At 39.6% G+C, this 17,618-nt stretch overlaps 1 long non-coding RNA gene across 1 annotated transcript; it reads right to left on the reverse strand.

The window, feature by feature from the left end:
* Positions 1-10,697: 10,697 nt before the first annotated feature.
* On the reverse strand, positions 10,698-13,244 carry LOC140012872 (uncharacterized). The gene is made up of 2 exons (XR_011819840.1): positions 13,057-13,244; positions 10,698-10,899 (listed from the first exon to the last, which is right to left on the reverse strand). It is a non-coding gene; the product is annotated as an uncharacterized lncRNA (long non-coding RNA).
* Between the last annotated feature and the right edge of the window lie 4,374 nt (positions 13,245-17,618).

Raw genomic sequence — 17,618 nt, forward strand, 5'->3', positions numbered from 1 at the left:
ATTATATGGGTTGAAGGAGTTTATGGTAATTTTCTGAATTATTGGATCTTTTTCCGATTTTATATGATTATGCTTCAATGGTTTTGAATTGAGAACTTATGATGGTGTTAAATGAAGCTATTGGCCGTTAAATGCACTTGTTTGCGGAAAATTTCAGGGTTGTGCGGAAATTCCGGTTTCTAGGGTTTTATTTGGGGATTTTCCAATGGTGGATTTCTAAGGCTTTGATTGAAGGATTTTGTGGCCTAAATAGATATGTTTTATGGTTTGTGAATTGTATGAGCAATTGTGGTTAATTGCTATGTGATTGGGTTTGGTTGTAGGTTGGACAATAAAGGAATGAAGGGGAAATGCTGTCCGATTTTGAATAGCGTTGGTTACCTTAAGTTTCAATGAAAGGCTTGGACTTGAATGATGGAGGATTATGAGCCGTGGAGGTGAGTGACCTTAAACTATTTCCAACGTTACTTTAAAATGTTTCTTGCATCGTTTCTTTGATTGCATATCCTGTGTGCCGGCATATAAGTTCTTGACATGTTTTGGCTCAAATGAGTATTTGGAATTCGTGTGCTGGACCCCAACGTCTCCTCCACCGTTTAATGTTCCTGTAGAGCACCAATGGGCTCTTTCTCACTGTTCAATGTTAAATGTTCAATGTTAAATGATTGTTTGGAGCGTTGGACGTCTAAGTACCATGATTTGACTGGCTCACGAGAGCAATGAAAGTGCATTGATTACTGAATCATGACATTATTGAAATGAACGATTGTGAAACTGATTTGACAACTGATTTTATTGGTTACTCGCCGAGCTTCTAGCTCACCCCAAAATGTTTTATTCCCCTCCACAGGGCTCAAGGCGAAGGAAGGGCTTGTAGTGTTTATTCATGGATTATCTCATGTATGGATTGAATTTGGATTCCTTTTGTGTAATCATTCATATTGGGATTGTATTGAACGTTTAGAATTGATTGGATGTGTAATAGTCTAGTTTTGGACTTCCTCCTGTATAATAATTGTGATCAAGGATCAGAGTGGCGTAGTGGAAGCGTGGACGCTTCGCTTTTGATATGAAATTCTTGGAGGATGTGATGTAAAATACGAGATTTATATTGTAATTTACTTGAGGACCGTAGTGAACGACTGAGTCCTGGCGAGAGCTGGGCAGGCGGTCCGCCGACCCCTCTGGTTCGCCTTGGGGGGAGGTGGGGTCGTGACAATTGGTATCAGAGCTTAGGCTTCAGATCTCTGTAGTGTATCCTAGGCTTAAAGTTTAGGATGTCGGACTGTGGGTACATAAGAATGAAAAATCGGACAGGTGGCATTAGAGTAACCCTTAGTGATTGTTTGGAATGTTTAAGTGATTCTTGCGGAATGTCTTGAATTGATGAGTACAAGATGGAATGTCGAGGACGACATTCTTTTAAGGGGGGAAGATTGTGACGCCCCGAAAAAAAATAGGCTTCTCATTTTATGTATATTTTGTTGGACGAGCGGAGTAACATAGTTTTCAACTCGGAAAAGAAAAGAAACGTTTGAAAAAAAAACAGGGGGCCAAATCCGGCCGGATTGCCTTGGAGTTTTGAAAAAAAAACGAGTTTAGCCTCTGCCTTGAATCCGGTCAAGAATCCGGCCGGATTCTGACGTGGCAGGCGCGACAGCCACTTTTGACCAGCTATTTGTCTTGATAAATATCTTGTTTTGGCTGTTTTTGCTCTTCATTTTGCACCCTCCTTGGCCGGCTGTCTTGGAGAGAAAACAAGAAAGGAAAAACTCCATTTCTTCCCTTTGATTTCCTTCTTTGAATCTTGAGTTTTAACCGGTGGTTTTGGAAAATATTTCACACAAGTGCTCTCTAGGGTGGTTGAAAGCTTTTGATGGATTGATTTTGGATGGGAAGCTCTAAGTGGATAGCTTTCTTGATTTTGAGGTAAGTTAGATAAACAAGTTCCATTTTGTTCTAATATTGGTTAATTGGTGGTTTGTGGTGATTAAATGTGTTGTATTGTGGAGTATTATATGGGTTGAAGGAGTTTATGGTAATTTTCTGAATTATTGGATCTTTTTCCGATTTTATATGATTATGCTTCAATGGTTTTGAATTGAGAACTTATGATGGTGTTAAATGAAGCTATTGGCCGTTAAATGCACTTGTTTGCGGAAAATTTCAGGGTTGTGCGGAAATTCCGGTTTCTAGGGTTTTATTTGGGGATTTTCCAATGGTGGATTTCTAAGGCTTTGATTGAAGGATTTTGTGGCCTAAATAGATATGTTTTATGGTTTGTGAATTGTATGAGCAATTGTGGTTAATTGCTATGTGATTGGGTTTGGTTGTAGGTTGGACAATAAAGGAATGAAGGGGAAATGCTGTCCGATTTTGAATAGCGTTGGTTACCTTAAGTTTCAATGAAAGGCTTGGACTTGAATGATGGAGGATTATGAGCCGTGGAGGTGAGTGACCTTAAACTATTTCCAACGTTACTTTAAAATGTTTCTTGCATCGTTTCTTTGATTGCATATCCTGTGTGCCGGCATATAAGTTCTTGACATGTTTTGGCTCAAATGAGTATTTGGAATTCGTGTGCTGGACCCCAACGTCTCCTCCACCGTTTAATGTTCCTGTAGAGCACCAATGGGCTCTTTCTCACTGTTCAATGTTAAATGTTCAATGTTAAATGATTGTTTGGAGCGTTGGACGTCTAAGTACCATGATTTCACTGGCTCACGAGAGCAATGAAAGTGCATTGATTACTGAATCATGACATTATTGAAATGAACGATTGTGAAACTGATTTGACAACTGATTTTATTGGTTACTCGCCGAGCTTCTAGCTCACCCCAAAATGTTTTATTCCCCTCCACAGGGCTCAAGGCGAAGGAAGGGCTTGTAGTGTTTATTCATGGATTATCTCATGTATGGATTGAATTTGGATTCCTTTTGTGTAATCATTCATATTGGGATTGTATTCAACGTTTAGAATTGATTGGATGTGTAATAGTCTAGTTTTGGACTTCCTCCTGTATAATAATTGTGATCAAGGATCAGAGTGGCGCAGTGGAAGCGTGGACGCTTCGCTTTTGATATGAAATTCTTGGAGGATGTGATGTAAAATACGAGATTTATATTGTAATTTACTTGAGGACCGTAGTGAACGACTGAGTCCTGGCGAGAGCTGGGCAGGCGGTCCGCCGACCCCTCTGGTTCGCCTTAGGGGGAGGTGGGGTCGTGACAATTGGTATCAGAGCTTAGGCTTCAGATCTCTGTAGTGTATCCTAGGCTTAAAGTTTAGGATGCCGGACTGTGGGTACATAAGAATGAAAAATCGGACAGGTGGCATTAGAGTAACCCTTAGTGATTGTTTGGAATGTTTAAGTGATTCTTGCGGAATGTCTTGAATTGATGAGTACAAGATGGAATGTCGAGGACGACATTCTTTTAAGGGGGGAAGATTGTGACGCCCCGAAAAAAAATAGGCTTCTCATTTTATGTATATTTTGTTGGACGAGCGGAGTAACACAGTTTTCAACTCGGAAAAGAAAAGAAACGTTTGAAAAAAAAACAAGGGGCCAAATCCGGCCGGAAATCCGGCCAGTTTCTGGCCGGATACCTGGCCGGATTGCCTTGGAGTTTTGAAAAAAAAACGAGTTTAGCCTCTGCCTTGAATCCGGTCAAGAATCCGGCCGGATTCTGACGTGGCAGGCGCGGCAGCCACTTTTGACCAGCTATTTGTCTTGATAAATATCTTGTTTTGGCTGTTTTTGCTCTTCATTTTGCACCCTCCTTGGCCGGCTGTCTTGGAGAGAAAACAAGAAAGGAAAAACTCCATTTCTTCCCTTTGATTTCCTTCTTTGAATCTTGAGTTTTAACCGGTGGTTTTGGAAAATATTTCACACAAGTGCTCTCTAGGGTGGTTTAAAGCTTTTGATGGATTGATTTTGGATGGGAAGCTCTAAGTGGATAGCTTTCTTGATTTTGAGGTAAGTTAGATAAACAAGTTCCATTTTGTTCTAATATTGGTTAATTGGTGGTTTGTGGTGATTAAATGTGTTGTATTGTGGAGTATTATATGGGTTGAAGGAGTTTATGGTAATTTTCTGAATTATTGGATCTTTTTCCGATTTTATATGATTATGCTTCAATGGTTTTGAATTGAGAACTTATGATGGTGTTAAATGAAGCTATTGGCCGTTAAATGCACTTGTTTGCGGAAAATTTCAGGGTTGTGCGGAAATTCCGGTTTCTAGGGTTTTATTTGGGGATTTTCCAATGGTGGATTTCTAAGGCTTTGATTGAAGGATTTTGTGGCCTAAATAGATATGTTTTATGGTTTGTGAATTGTATGAGCAATTGTGGTTAATTGCTATGTGATTGGGTTTGGTTGTAGGTTGGACAATAAAGGAATGAAGGGGAAATGCTGTCCGATTTTGAATAGCGTTGGTTACCTTAAGTTTCAATGAAAGGCTTGGACTTGAATGATGGAGGATTATGAGCCGTGGAGGTGAGTGACCTTAAACTATTTCCAACGTTACTTTAAAATGTTTCTTGCATCGTTTCTTTGATTGCATATCCTGTGTGCCGGCATATAAGTTCTTGACATGTTTTGGCTCAAATGAGTATTTGGAATTCGTGTGCTGGACCCCAACGTCTCCTCCACCGTTTAATGTTCCTGTAGAGCACCAATGGGCTCTTTCTCACTGTTCAATGTTAAATGTTCAATGTTAAATGATTGTTTGGAGCGTTGGACGTCTAAGTACCATGATTTCACTGGCTCACGAGAGCAATGAAAGTGCATTGATTACTGAATCATGACATTATTGAAATGAACGATTGTGAAACTGATTTGACAACTGATTTTATTGGTTACTCGCCGAGCTTCTAGCTCACCCCAAAATGTTTTATTCCCCTCCACAGGGCTCAAGGCGAAGGAAGGGCTTGTAGTGTTTATTCATGGATTATCTCATGTATGGATTGAATTTGGATTCCTTTTGTGTAATCATTCATATTGGGATTGTATTGAACGTTTAGAATTGATTGGATGTGTAATAGTCTAGTTTTGGACTTCCTCCTGTATAATAATTGTGATCAAGGATCAGAGTGGCGTAGTGGAAGCGTGGACGCTTCGCTTTTGATATGAAATTCTTGGAGGATGTGATGTAAAATACGAGATTTATATTGTAATTTACTTGAGGACCGTAGTGAACGACTGAGTCCTGGCGAGAGCTGGGCAGGCGGTCCGCCGACCCCTCTGGTTCGCCTTGGGGGGAGGTGGGGTCGTGACAATTGGTATCAGAGCTTAGGCTTCAGATCTCTGTAGTGTATCCTAGGCTTAAAGTTTAGGATGCCGGACTGTGGGTACATAAGAATGAAAAATCGGACAGGTGGCATTAGAGTAACCCTTAGTGATTGTTTGGAATGTTTAAGTGATTCTTGCGGAATGTCTTGAATTGATGAGTACAAGATGGAATGTCGAGGACGACATTCTTTTAAGGGGGGAAGATTGTGACGCCCCGAAAAAAAATAGGCTTCTCATTTTATGTATATTTTGTTGGACGAGCGGAGTAACACAGTTTTCAACTCGGAAAAGAAAAGAAACGTTTGAAAAAAAAACAGGGGGCCAAATCCGGCCAGAAATCCGGCCAGTTTCTGGCCGGATACCTGGCCGGATTGCCTTGGAGTTTTGAAAAAAAAACGAGTTTAGCCTCTGCCTTGAATCCGGTCAAGAATCCGGCCGGATTCTGACGTGGCAGGCGCGACAGCCACTTTTGACCAGCTATTTGTCTTGATAAATATCTTGTTTTGGCTGTTTTTGCTCTTCATTTTGCACCCTCCTTGGCCGGCTGTCTTGGAGAGAAAACAAGAAAGGAAAAACTCCATTTCTTCCCTTTGATTTCCTTCTTTGAATCTTGAGTTTTAACCGGTGGTTTTGGAAAATATTTCACACAAGTGCTCTCTAGGGTGGTTTAAAGCTTTTGATGGATTGATTTTGGATGGGAAGCTCTAAGTGGATAGCTTTCTTGATTTTGAGGTAAGTTAGATAAACAAGTTCCATTTTGTTCTAATATTGGTTAATTGGTGGTTTGTGGTGATTAAATGTGTTGTATTGTGGAGTATTATATGGGTTGAAGGAGTTTATGGTAATTTTCTGAATTATTGGATCTTTTTCCGATTTTATATGATTATGCTTCAATGGTTTTGAATTGAGAACTTATGATGGTGTTAAATGAAGCTATTGGCCGTTAAATGCACTTGTTTGCGGAAAATTTCAGGGTTGTGCGGAAATTCCGGTTTCTAGGGTTTTATTTGGGGATTTTCCAATGGTGGATTTCTAAGGCTTTGATTGAAGGATTTTGTGGCCTAAATAGATATGTTTTATGGTTTGTGAATTGTATGAGCAATTGTGGTTAATTGCTATGTGATTGGGTTTGGTTGTAGGTTGGACAATAAAGGAATGAAGGGGAAATGCTGTCCGATTTTGAATAGCGTTGGTTACCTTAAGTTTCAATGAAAGGCTTGGACTTGAATGATGGAGGATTATGAGCCGTGGAGGTGAGTGACCTTAAACTATTTCCAACGTTACTTTAAAATGTTTCTTGCATCGTTTCTTTGATTGCATATCCTGTGTGCCGGCATATAAGTTCTTGACATGTTTTGGCTCAAATGAGTATTTGGAATTCGTGTGCTGGACCCCAACGTCTCCTCCACCGTTTAATGTTCCTGTAGAGCACCAATGGGCTCTTTCTCACTGTTCAATGTTAAATGTTCAATGTTAAATGATTGTTTGGAGCGTTGGACGTCTAAGTACCATGATTTCACTGGCTCACGAGAGCAATGAAAGTGCATTGATTACTGAATCATGACATTATTGAAATGAACGATTGTGAAACTGATTTGACAACTGATTTTATTGGTTACTCGCCGAGCTTCTAGCTCACCCCAAAATGTTTTATTCCCCTCCACAGGGCTCAAGGCGAAGGAAGGGCTTGTAGTGTTTATTCATGGATTATCTCATGTATGGATTGAATTTGGATTCCTTTTGTGTAATCATTCATATTGGGATTGTATTGAACGTTTAGAATTGATTGGATGTGTAATAGTCTAGTTTTGGACTTCCTCCTGTATAATAATTGTGATCAAGGATCAGAGTGGCGTAGTGGAAGCGTGGACGCTTCGCTTTTGATATGAAATTCTTGGAGGATGTGATGTAAAATACGAGATTTATATTGTAATTTACTTGAGGACCGTAGTGAACGACTGAGTCCTGGCGAGAGCTGGGCAGGCGGTCCGCCGACCCCTCTGATTCGCCTTGGGGGGAGGTGGGGTCGTGACAATTGGTATCAGAGCTTAGGCTTCAGATCTCTGTAGTGTATCCTAGGCTTAAAGTTTAGGATGCCGGACTGTGGGTACATAAGAATGAAAAATCGGACAGGTGGCATTAGAGTAACCCTTAGTGATTGTTTGGAATGTTTAAGTGATTCTTGCGGAATGTCTTGAATTGATGAGTACAAGATGGAATGTCGAGGACGACATTCTTTTAAGGGGGGAAGATTGTGACGCCCCGAAAAAAAATAGGCTTCTCATTTTATGTATATTTTGTTGGACGAGCGGAGTAACACAGTTTTCAACTCGGAAAAGAAAAGAAACGTTTGAAAAAAAAACAGGGGGCCAAATCCGGCCAGAAATCCGGCCAGTTTCTGGCCGGATACCTGGCCGGATTGCCTTGGAGTTTTGAAAAAAAAACGAGTTTAGCCTCTGCCTTGAATCCGGTCAAGAATCCGGCCGGATTCTGACGTGGCAGGCGCGACAGCCACTTTTGACCAGCTATTTGTCTTGATAAATATCTTGTTTTGGCTGTTTTTGCTCTTCATTTTGCACCCTCCTTGGCCGGCTGTCTTGGAGAGAAAACAAGAAAGGAAAAACTCCATTTCTTCCCTTTGATTTCCTTCTTTGAATCTTGAGTTTTAACCGGTGGTTTTGGAAAATATTTCACACAAGTGCTCTCTAGGGTGGTTTAAAGCTTTTGATGGATTGATTTTGGATGGGAAGCTCTAAGTGGATAGCTTTCTTGATTTTGAGGTAAGTTAGATAAACAAGTTCCATTTTGTTCTAATATTGGTTAATTGGTGGTTTGTGGTGATTAAATGTGTTGTATTGTGGAGTATTATATGGGTTGAAGGAGTTTATGGTAATTTTCTGAATTATTGGATCTTTTTCCGATTTTATATGATTATGCTTCAATGGTTTTGAATTGAGAACTTATGATGGTGTTAAATGAAGCTATTGGCCGTTAAATGCACTTGTTTGCGGAAAATTTCAGGGTTGTGCGGAAATTCCGGTTTCTAGGGTTTTATTTGGGGATTTTCCAATGGTGGATTTCTAAGACTTTGATTGAAGGATTTTGTGGCCTAAATAGATATGTTTTATGGTTTGTGAATTGTATGAGCAATTGTGGTTAATTGCTATGTGATTTGGTTTGGTTGTAGGTTGGACAATAAAGGAATGAAGGGGAAATGCTGTTCGATTTTGAATAGCGTTGGTTACCTTAAGTTTCAATGAAAGGCTTGGACTTGAATGATGGAGGATTATGAGCCGTGGAGGTGAGTGACCTTAAACTATTTCCAACGTTACTTTAAAATGTTTCTTGCATCGTTTCTTTGATTGCATATCCTGTGTGCCGGCATATAAGTTCTTGACATGTTTTGGCTCAAATGAGTATTTGGAATTCGTGTGCTGGACCCCAACGTCTCCTCCACCGTTTAATGTTCCTGTAGAGCACCAATGGGCTCTTTCTCACTGTTCAATGTTAAATGTTCAATGTTAAATGATTGTTTGGAGCGTTGGACGTCTAAGTACCATGATTTCACTGGCTCACGAGAGCAATGAAAGTGCATTGATTACTGAATCATGACATTATTGAAATGAACGATTGTGAAACTGATTTGACAACTGATTTTATTGGTTACTCGCCGAGCTTCTAGCTCACCCCAAAATGTTTTATTCCCCTCCACAGGGCTCAAGGCGAAGGAAGGGCTTGTAGTGTTTATTCATGGATTATCTCATGTATGGATTGAATTTGGATTCCTTTTGTGTAATCATTCATATTGGGATTGTATTCAACGTTTAGAATTGATTGGATGTGTAATAGTCTAGTTTTGGACTTCCTCCTGTATAATAATTGTGATCAAGGATCAGAGTGGCGCAGTGGAAGCGTGGACGCTTCGCTTTTGATATGAAATTCTTGGAGGATGTGATGTAAAATACGAGATTTATATTGTAATTTACTTGAGGACCGTAGTGAACGACTGAGTCCTGGCGAGAGCTGGGCAGGCGGTCCGCCGACCCCTCTGGTTCGCCTTAGGGGGAGGTGGGGTCGTGACACAAAACAACCACTTTGCTTGCTTCATTTCCATCTCAACTCACACATAAACTTAACCAATGTTTAGCCAAGTTTCCTAGGCTTAATTAAGGTGCAAATGGGTCACAAAAATCAAGGAAAACACTCCACTCCATGGCTGGTCAGCAAAGAGAAACCAAAACAGTCCACAAGTTCCCTTGCAACACCAACCTTCATCCCTTCATTATAGTTAACTTAAGCATCATTCCAAGAGTTGTCCTTAGCTCAAAAAGGGTCGAAAACATGTTAATACATCAAGTAAAACCATAAACAAAGCTTGGACAAAATATCAAACACATGGTATGCAAAACAACCAACCCTACTTCCACTTGTTTAGTTCAAGAAGTTTCACCACAAATATCATCCATTCAACTCCTAGTTTGCCATTAAAACTTTAAACACTTGATATAATACTATAAAGCTAAGATTCAAAGATCATTTACCTTCCTTAAGTGAAGTTTGAATCACCCAAAAGCCACCAAAACAAAAGCTCCAAGCTTGAAACACACACTAGGCTTGAAGGTAGTTAACTCAACTAAGCTAGGTTCCTTCACTTTTGATTTTTGCTCAAGGATCAAGCTAGGGTTTTAAAGCAAAAAAAATGAAGTTTTCTCTCTTCCTTGGGAAGCTTCAAGTTTCGGCCAAGCTAGGGAAATAATGGAGCCAAGAAGGGTTTAAATTTCCTCTAATTCCTTTGGTCAAAAGGTTGAATGGCTAGGGTTTGGCCACATGGCCCAATCTTGGCCCTTTCTTCCTTTAATCTTTGACTAATGAAGTTTCTACACTCCAAATGTCCCAATGTCCATTTAACACCTCTAAACTATCATATAAAGTCCCAACCATAAATAAAAGGACATTTGGTCAAAGTGTATGTGGTGAAATAAAATAAAGCCAACTCAAGGAAATGTTACAATTCAAGTAAAAGCAATAAAATACAACGCAAGGAAATGTTATAATTGATTTAATCTTAGGGCAATGCAAGTTGTGAGTACCCGTAAATTTTCCTAATTTTATCTTATTTATTTTATTTCCTCGCGTGTATTTTTCTTCATTATACCCTACTATTTTGATTTTCCAGAGATTTTATAAGTGAATAGAGTTTTTAAATCATTTTCCTAGTTTAAGTTAGTTCATGATAACTTTGAAGTGTATTATTGACGTGGGACCCGCTAGTGCGGTAAATGCTGTGACGACCCCACCTTTCCCTAAGGCGTACCAAAGGGTTCGGCAGACCGCCTGCCCAGCTCTCGCCAGGACTCACTCACTATCTCAATCGAGTCACGTACACACATCCATGAACCATAAATAACATTCCCAATTCAAGCTTATAATTTACATTAATAGAAATCGAAGTACAAAGTCTCAATACACCAAACTAGTTCAGAACGTATACAATCCAAGTACAACATGTTTCATTCGAGGAATAGCGCGAGTACAAGACCAAAAAGTCAAAAGTCAAACAAAAGGCTACGCTAGTCTTTTACAAGTCTCACGCATCACTCGTACCCCTGAAAGGAAAACAAATGGAGTGGAATGAGCTAAGAGCCCAGTGAGGTTCCAAATAGCAAATTGACCATTATTTATAAGTACGAGTTTTCGATATAGCAAAGTAACGAGCATAAAGTGTTCATAAAGTGTTCATAAATGTGAACAGTAGCACGTCAAGTAGCAATCTTAAAATGAGCGCATGTAGAAAATTTTTCAAAAGAAACAATAATCCAATAAACAATAATCATTCCAAAGTATAAGGATACGGATGACTCTCAGGAGTCAAATTCCCATTGCATTACCAGAAGCTTGATCCCGTAGTAGTTGACACTCCGTCAACTTTCAAGTAAGTAACCAATCCAGTAGAACACCACTTAAACGACTCTCCGTCCACCGTTCAACCCCCAGCTGGGCCCAAAATCCTCAAGAACACGGGTGGTAATACTCGAGTATACCGATTAGTCGAGGAGATATCACTCCACTCGACGATACAAGAGACCCAGGGTTCGTTACCCAATCGACCAAGCCCTTGCCGACTCGACTAGAGTAACTCGCCACAGGGTTTCTGGAATTCCAGGAAGTGCGCGCATCATAAACAAGTATATCAAGTCAATTGCAACAATAAACAAGTATATCACGTAAGGGCAAGTGCGATAAAGTACACTCTTGCCCTTACAATTCACGTATATAACATGTAATCAGATTGGTCACGTATCAAGTTCAAGTATCAAGTTCAATTCGGTATTTGAAAGCACTCACCCAAAAGATATAGTGCTACTGGTCACTTTCAGGTTATACTCCGAGTTCGGAGTCCAAATCTGCGATAAAACTCAATTTGAGAACTTTGAAACATGACTAGAGTTCGAAACTTAGACGTTTCGTTCAATAAGAATCAAGAAATTGAAATTCACTTGGAGAATACTCGTGAGATACTCGCTCACTTTTTAAATGATAAAACTTTGTAACATTTATACTTGAAATGGTCATGCGAGTCGAAAGTACAAGGGAAAACGTACTTTGAGCAATCATTATTTCATTTCTCAAGGGTACAAGTTCGGCCAAGTCCTTACTTATATACCTCGAACAAGAAGACTCAAGTACCCTAGATGGTTCAAGTACTATTCATATCAACTCGACCCAAGTCGCAAGTGTATTTATATAGTCCTCGAGCGTAAATTTGGGCAGCATGCCCTTTGTGTTTACCTAATTTTCCAGCCATTTAGGCTTCATTATTTTTCTTCAACAACAGCCCAACAACATACATATCAGCAATTTATGTCAAGAGCCGTTCCATAGGCTCACAATATCATAACAACAAGAACCGCATCAAGTACAAGTGCAGAAATTCAATGTGGCACAAGACAGATTTGACGTATACAAGCGGAAATAACTTATCCAAGGCTACACTTATCGGATTAATACGAAACCTGTGCCATTTCGAAGCTAAGACACAAAGCTACAACATTTATGAAGGTCACTTAGTCCATTTCCTAATGTAACTTAGTAAAAATCTCAGACTACTAAACCAGAAACCAATTCATCGGCTGTTTAAACGCATTATGCTGTAGCGGACCTAACTCAGTGTACACAAGTCCGAATCAGGTTTTATTTGAGGCATTTTAAAGCTACTTCAGAACACTACAACTTTTATGTTTTGGCCCAGAGCTAAATCAGAATGGATCCTGATCAAAAATCGTGATAAACTGGACTGAACTGAAGAAACGGACTGCTGGGAAATTCTTAAAACAGCAAGGGTATTTTGGACTTTTCATGACCTCCGTTGCTCCGATTGAGCTGAAATTTTACAGGCACCTATAAAATTCCATTCTCTACAACTTTCCTTCTTTGACCAAAGGCCAATTAGGCCTCTAACATATAGGTACAATTTCGGACAGAATGCTTGGGAAATTTTCCAGAAATCTGGAATTTTTAGCTCTAAGTGTAATTTCCTCAAATTTCTGGTTCTAATCACCACTAAACAACCTTATATAACCTTAATTGCAACATTTACACATCATACATCACATTGAGCAGAAAATCAGAACCCCTAGTTCATCAAATAAATTGGGGAAAACCTCTAAATCATGCTAATCATCCATGATTCCACCACTATAATCAAACTACTAACTTAATTTAACAAAATCAAAAGCAAAACTTAGAGAGATGAGTTCTCTTACCTTGGTTAGAAGTCTCTAAAAGCAGCCCCAAGCTTTCCTTTTCCAAACTTTCACCACCAAACACTAACTAACCACTCAAAGACAAGATTAATCGGTTTCTTTTGTTTGATTTCTCACTTTGTTGGTGGATTGAAGAAGAAATGGAGAAGAGTTTTGTTTTTCCTCTCTTGTTCTTACTCTCTCTCTCTCTCGGCTCTTAGCAGCAGAAAATGAAGAGAAATGAAGCTGATTTTTGTCTTATAAGGAGTAAGAAGGTTAGAGTTAATTAAGACCACAATTTGGCTAACACTTGGACAATTCTTAGCCACTAATTTTTCTCTTTCTTCCCCTTGCTTATAAGCCACAAATTTCGGTCCCCTTAGCTGTAATATAAGAAGATATTTTGGCTCAAATATCAATAAGCTTGTGGTGCAAGAAAGTGGTGGTCCAGTGGTGCGTTCAAACGGTAGTGCGCGGGACCCGCCGGTTCGCTCCGTTTTTCTTAAAAACTCACGTACTAGGGTTTTTACTTCCCATTCAGTAACCTTATTTTACTGCTACTACTCACATATTATTTTTCACTTAAAAGTCACTTTTAATCTCCAAATTTAATCCTTACTCTGTACTGAAAATTCATCCGGCGAAAAATCGCGAAAACCCTAATTTTACTCCAAACTTGAAACCAAAGCGTAAAACCTTATTTTCTAGGTTTATTTACACTTATCATGGGATAATTGGATAGTAGGGCTTTAATAAATGATAATCTTCAAATAAAAAGAAATTTTTAAGAAAACGTGAGGAATTTTCCAATTCCAGTAATTAAAATTAGGGTTTCAATTAAAATATGAGAGATTTAGGAAAACCGGTTAGTCACAAGTAAACTAGGGTTTTTGGCTACAATATTAGGGTTTCTAGTCTTTTAAACCAAAATAAGGTTTTAAATCAACCCAAAGAAATACACTTTAATATTTTCTTCACAAACAACCTCCTAATATTCGGGATGTTACAATCTCCCCTCCTTAAAAGAATTTCGTCCTCGAAATTCATACATGCACTTCGAATAACATAGGGTATTTTCCTTATATATTCGTTTCCGACTCTCAGGTCTCACTATAGCCAAAACTGAGTTAAATAGTAGGATCCAAGTGTGCCATCTCACAGATTCACTGGAACTCAAGTGATAGCCTGTCAGGCAGATCAACAGATCAGGGTAAGTAACTAAACACAAGTAATAATCTAACCATATACCGGTTGGTTGAAAAATCGAATGAGACGGACGGGAGGGTAGAACATAATCGGGGCAATATCTTAAAATGACATCAAGGAAGCATAACCAAGGGAAGAAGAAAGAAATCGGTCTTTGGCGAGACTTTCTCGACATATACTACAACCTAATCATCCTCTATAGGAACCCTAGCCAAACTATTACTCGATTCGTCCATGAAAACACTCCTGGGTGTTCAGGTACAAGAATCCACAATAAGGTAATTCACAACTCGAGCCGGCCGGTCCCAAGAGTAAATTACCCATATTAGAGATTCCTACCCAGCATACATATCTAAGGTCCCCAACAATAGACAATTGTTCCACACTTAACAAGTCAATCCCCACAGTCCAAGAACCTTCTCCCGGCACGAGCTCGATAGGAGCTCTGATACCATCTGTGACGACCCCACCTTTCCCTAAGGCGTACCAAAGGGTTCGGCAGACCGCCTGCCCAGCTCTCGCCAGGACTCACTCACTATCTCAATCGAGTCACGTACACACATCCATGAACCATAAATAACATTCCCAATTCAAGCTTATAATTTACATTAATAGAAATCGAAGTACAAAGTCTCAATACACCAAACTAGTTCAGAACGTATACAATCCAAGTACAACATGTTTCATTCGAGGAATAGCGCGAGTACAAGACCAAAAAGTCAAAAGTCAAACAAAAGGCTACGCTAGTCTTTTACAAGTCTCACACATCACTCGTACCCCTGAAAGGAAAACAAATGGAGTGGAATGAGCTAAGAGCCCAGTGAGGTTCCAAATAGCAAATTGACCATTATTTATAAGTACGAGTTTTCGATATAGCAAAGTAACGAGCATAAAGTGTTCATAAAGTGTTCATAAATGTGAACAGTAGCACGTCAAGTAGCAATCTTAAAATGAGCGCATGTAGAAAATTTTTCAAAAGAAACAATAATCCAATAAACAATAATCATTCCAAAGTATAAGGATACGGATGACTCTCAGGAGTCAAATTCCCATTGCATTACCAGAAGCTTGATCCCGTAGTAGTTGACACTCCGTCAACTTTCAAGTAAGTAACCAATCCAGTAGAACACCACTTAAACGACTCTCCGTCCACCGTTCAACCCCCAGCTGGGCCCAAAATCCTCAAGAACACGGGTGGTAATACTCGAGTATACCGATTAGTCGAGGAGATATCACTCCACTCGACGATACAAGAGACCCAGGGTTCGTTACCCAATCGACCAAGCCCTTGCCGGCTCGACTAGAGTAACTCGCCACAGGGTTTCTGGAATTCCAGGAAGTGCGCGCATCATAAACAAGTATTGTTATTCTTGGTTTTGATGATCACAAAAGTTCTTTGAAATACAGTCCAAGAAAGTGAATACTTTGATCAGGCCTGATGGAACAAAGAAAGCATTGTTTTGTTCCGATCAAAGATATTGTCTTTTAAGTGTGTCATTCTTGGCACTTTGAAATGTTTATCTAACCTTCTTCAAAAACAAGTGTTTTTGTCTATCCAAGAATCAGGTTCGAATATGTCATCAAAAGCAAAACAACCAAAATGTGAAGCAAAAACAGGACAATCAGGTCGGACGGCCGAAAGGAAACTGTCGGACGTCCGAAAGGATGAAGAACATCAGGAAGGAAGCACCGTCGGACGCTCACATAGAAGCATCGGACGTCCGGAAGAATCGGACGCTTGCCATCGGACGCTAATCAATCGCATCGGACGTCCGAAAAATTCCAAGATAACTTGCTAGCTCTCGGCCCAAGGTCGGACGCTGTGCTGTCGGACGACAAAGAACTTATCGGACGTCCGAACCTCAACTTGGCTATCATCGGACGATTGGTTCGGACGATGATTCGATCGTCGGACGTCCGACAGCCCCAACGGCTAGTTGACTCTTCAGCTGCCTTCTATCCGTTGGAAGCATTGATGAAGCCCATTTCTGGTTCCCTTTAAAATAAAACTGGTCTAAACGAAGTAGGGACTTTTGCACACTTTGTTTACAAGATCTAGTGAGATATTTTAGCTAGAAAATAGTCTCCAAAGCAGATTTGTTTTAAAGTGGTGTGAATTTCTGTTGAGCTTTTCTTTTGTGAGTGAAAGGATCTTTAGTGTAGCTCTGTTGAGGGTTTTCTGAGTGATTGTAAAACTTCTTGGCTTGACTAAGTGAGGCTTAGGGCAAGGAGGAAGTGCTCCCTCCATTGTACATCTAGTTGATCGACTTTCATCAAAGAGAAGTTGCTCTTCCTTGTGTTTGCTCTTCAAGTTTGGGTAAAGCTTGGTAGACACTTGGTTTGTTTCTCTATTTTACATTTCTGTTTAATAAAATCTTCATTGCTTATCTATACTTGCTTCTCCGATCAATATTGCTATTGTCTTCTAATCTACTTGGTTGATCATTACTAAAAAGGAAGGTAAATTTTCATTAACGAAAAAGTGCATAAACTTGGTTAAGATTTTAATCAAACCAATTCACCCCCCCTCTTGGTTGTCTGTGGGACTAACAAGTATATCAAGTCAATTGCAACAATAAACAAGTATATCACGTAAGGGCAAGTGCGATAAAGTACACTCTTGCCCTTACAATTCACGTATATAACATGTAATCAGATTGGTCACGTATCAAGTTCAAGTATCAAGTTCAATTCGGTATTTGAAAGCACTCACCCAAAAGATATAGTGCTACTGGTCACTTTCAGGTTATACTCCGAGTTCGGAGTCCAAATCTGCGATAAAACTCAATTTGAGAACTTTGAAACATGACTAGAGTTCGAAACTTAGACGTTTCGTTCAATAAGAATCAAGAAATTGAAATTCACTTGGAGAATACTCGTGAGATACTCGCTCACTTTTTAAATGATAAAACTTTGTAACATTTATACTTGAAATGGTCATGCGAGTCGAAAGTACAAGGGAAAACGTACTTTGAGCAATCATTATTTCATTTCTCAAGGGTACAAGTTCGGCCAAGTCCTTACTTATATACCTCGAACAAGAAGACTCAAGTACCCTAGATGGTTCAAGTACTATTCATATCAACTCGACCCAAGTCGCAAGTGTATTTATATAGTCCTCGAGCGTAAATTTGGGCAGCATGCCCTTTGTGTTTACCTAATTTTCCAGCCATTTAGGCTTCATTATTTTTCTTCAACAACAGCCCAACAACATACATATCAGCAATTTATGTCAAGAGCCGTTCCATAGGCTCACAATATCATAACAACAAGAACCGCATCAAGTACAAGTGCAGAAATTCAATGTGGCACAAGACAGATTTGACGTATACAAGCGGAAATAACTTATCCAAGGCTACACTTATCGGATTAATACG

Source organism: Coffea arabica, chromosome 8e, assembly GCF_036785885.1.
Source record: "Coffea arabica cultivar ET-39 chromosome 8e, Coffea Arabica ET-39 HiFi, whole genome shotgun sequence".
Classification (NCBI taxonomy): Eukaryota; Viridiplantae; Streptophyta; class Magnoliopsida; order Gentianales; family Rubiaceae; genus Coffea; species Coffea arabica.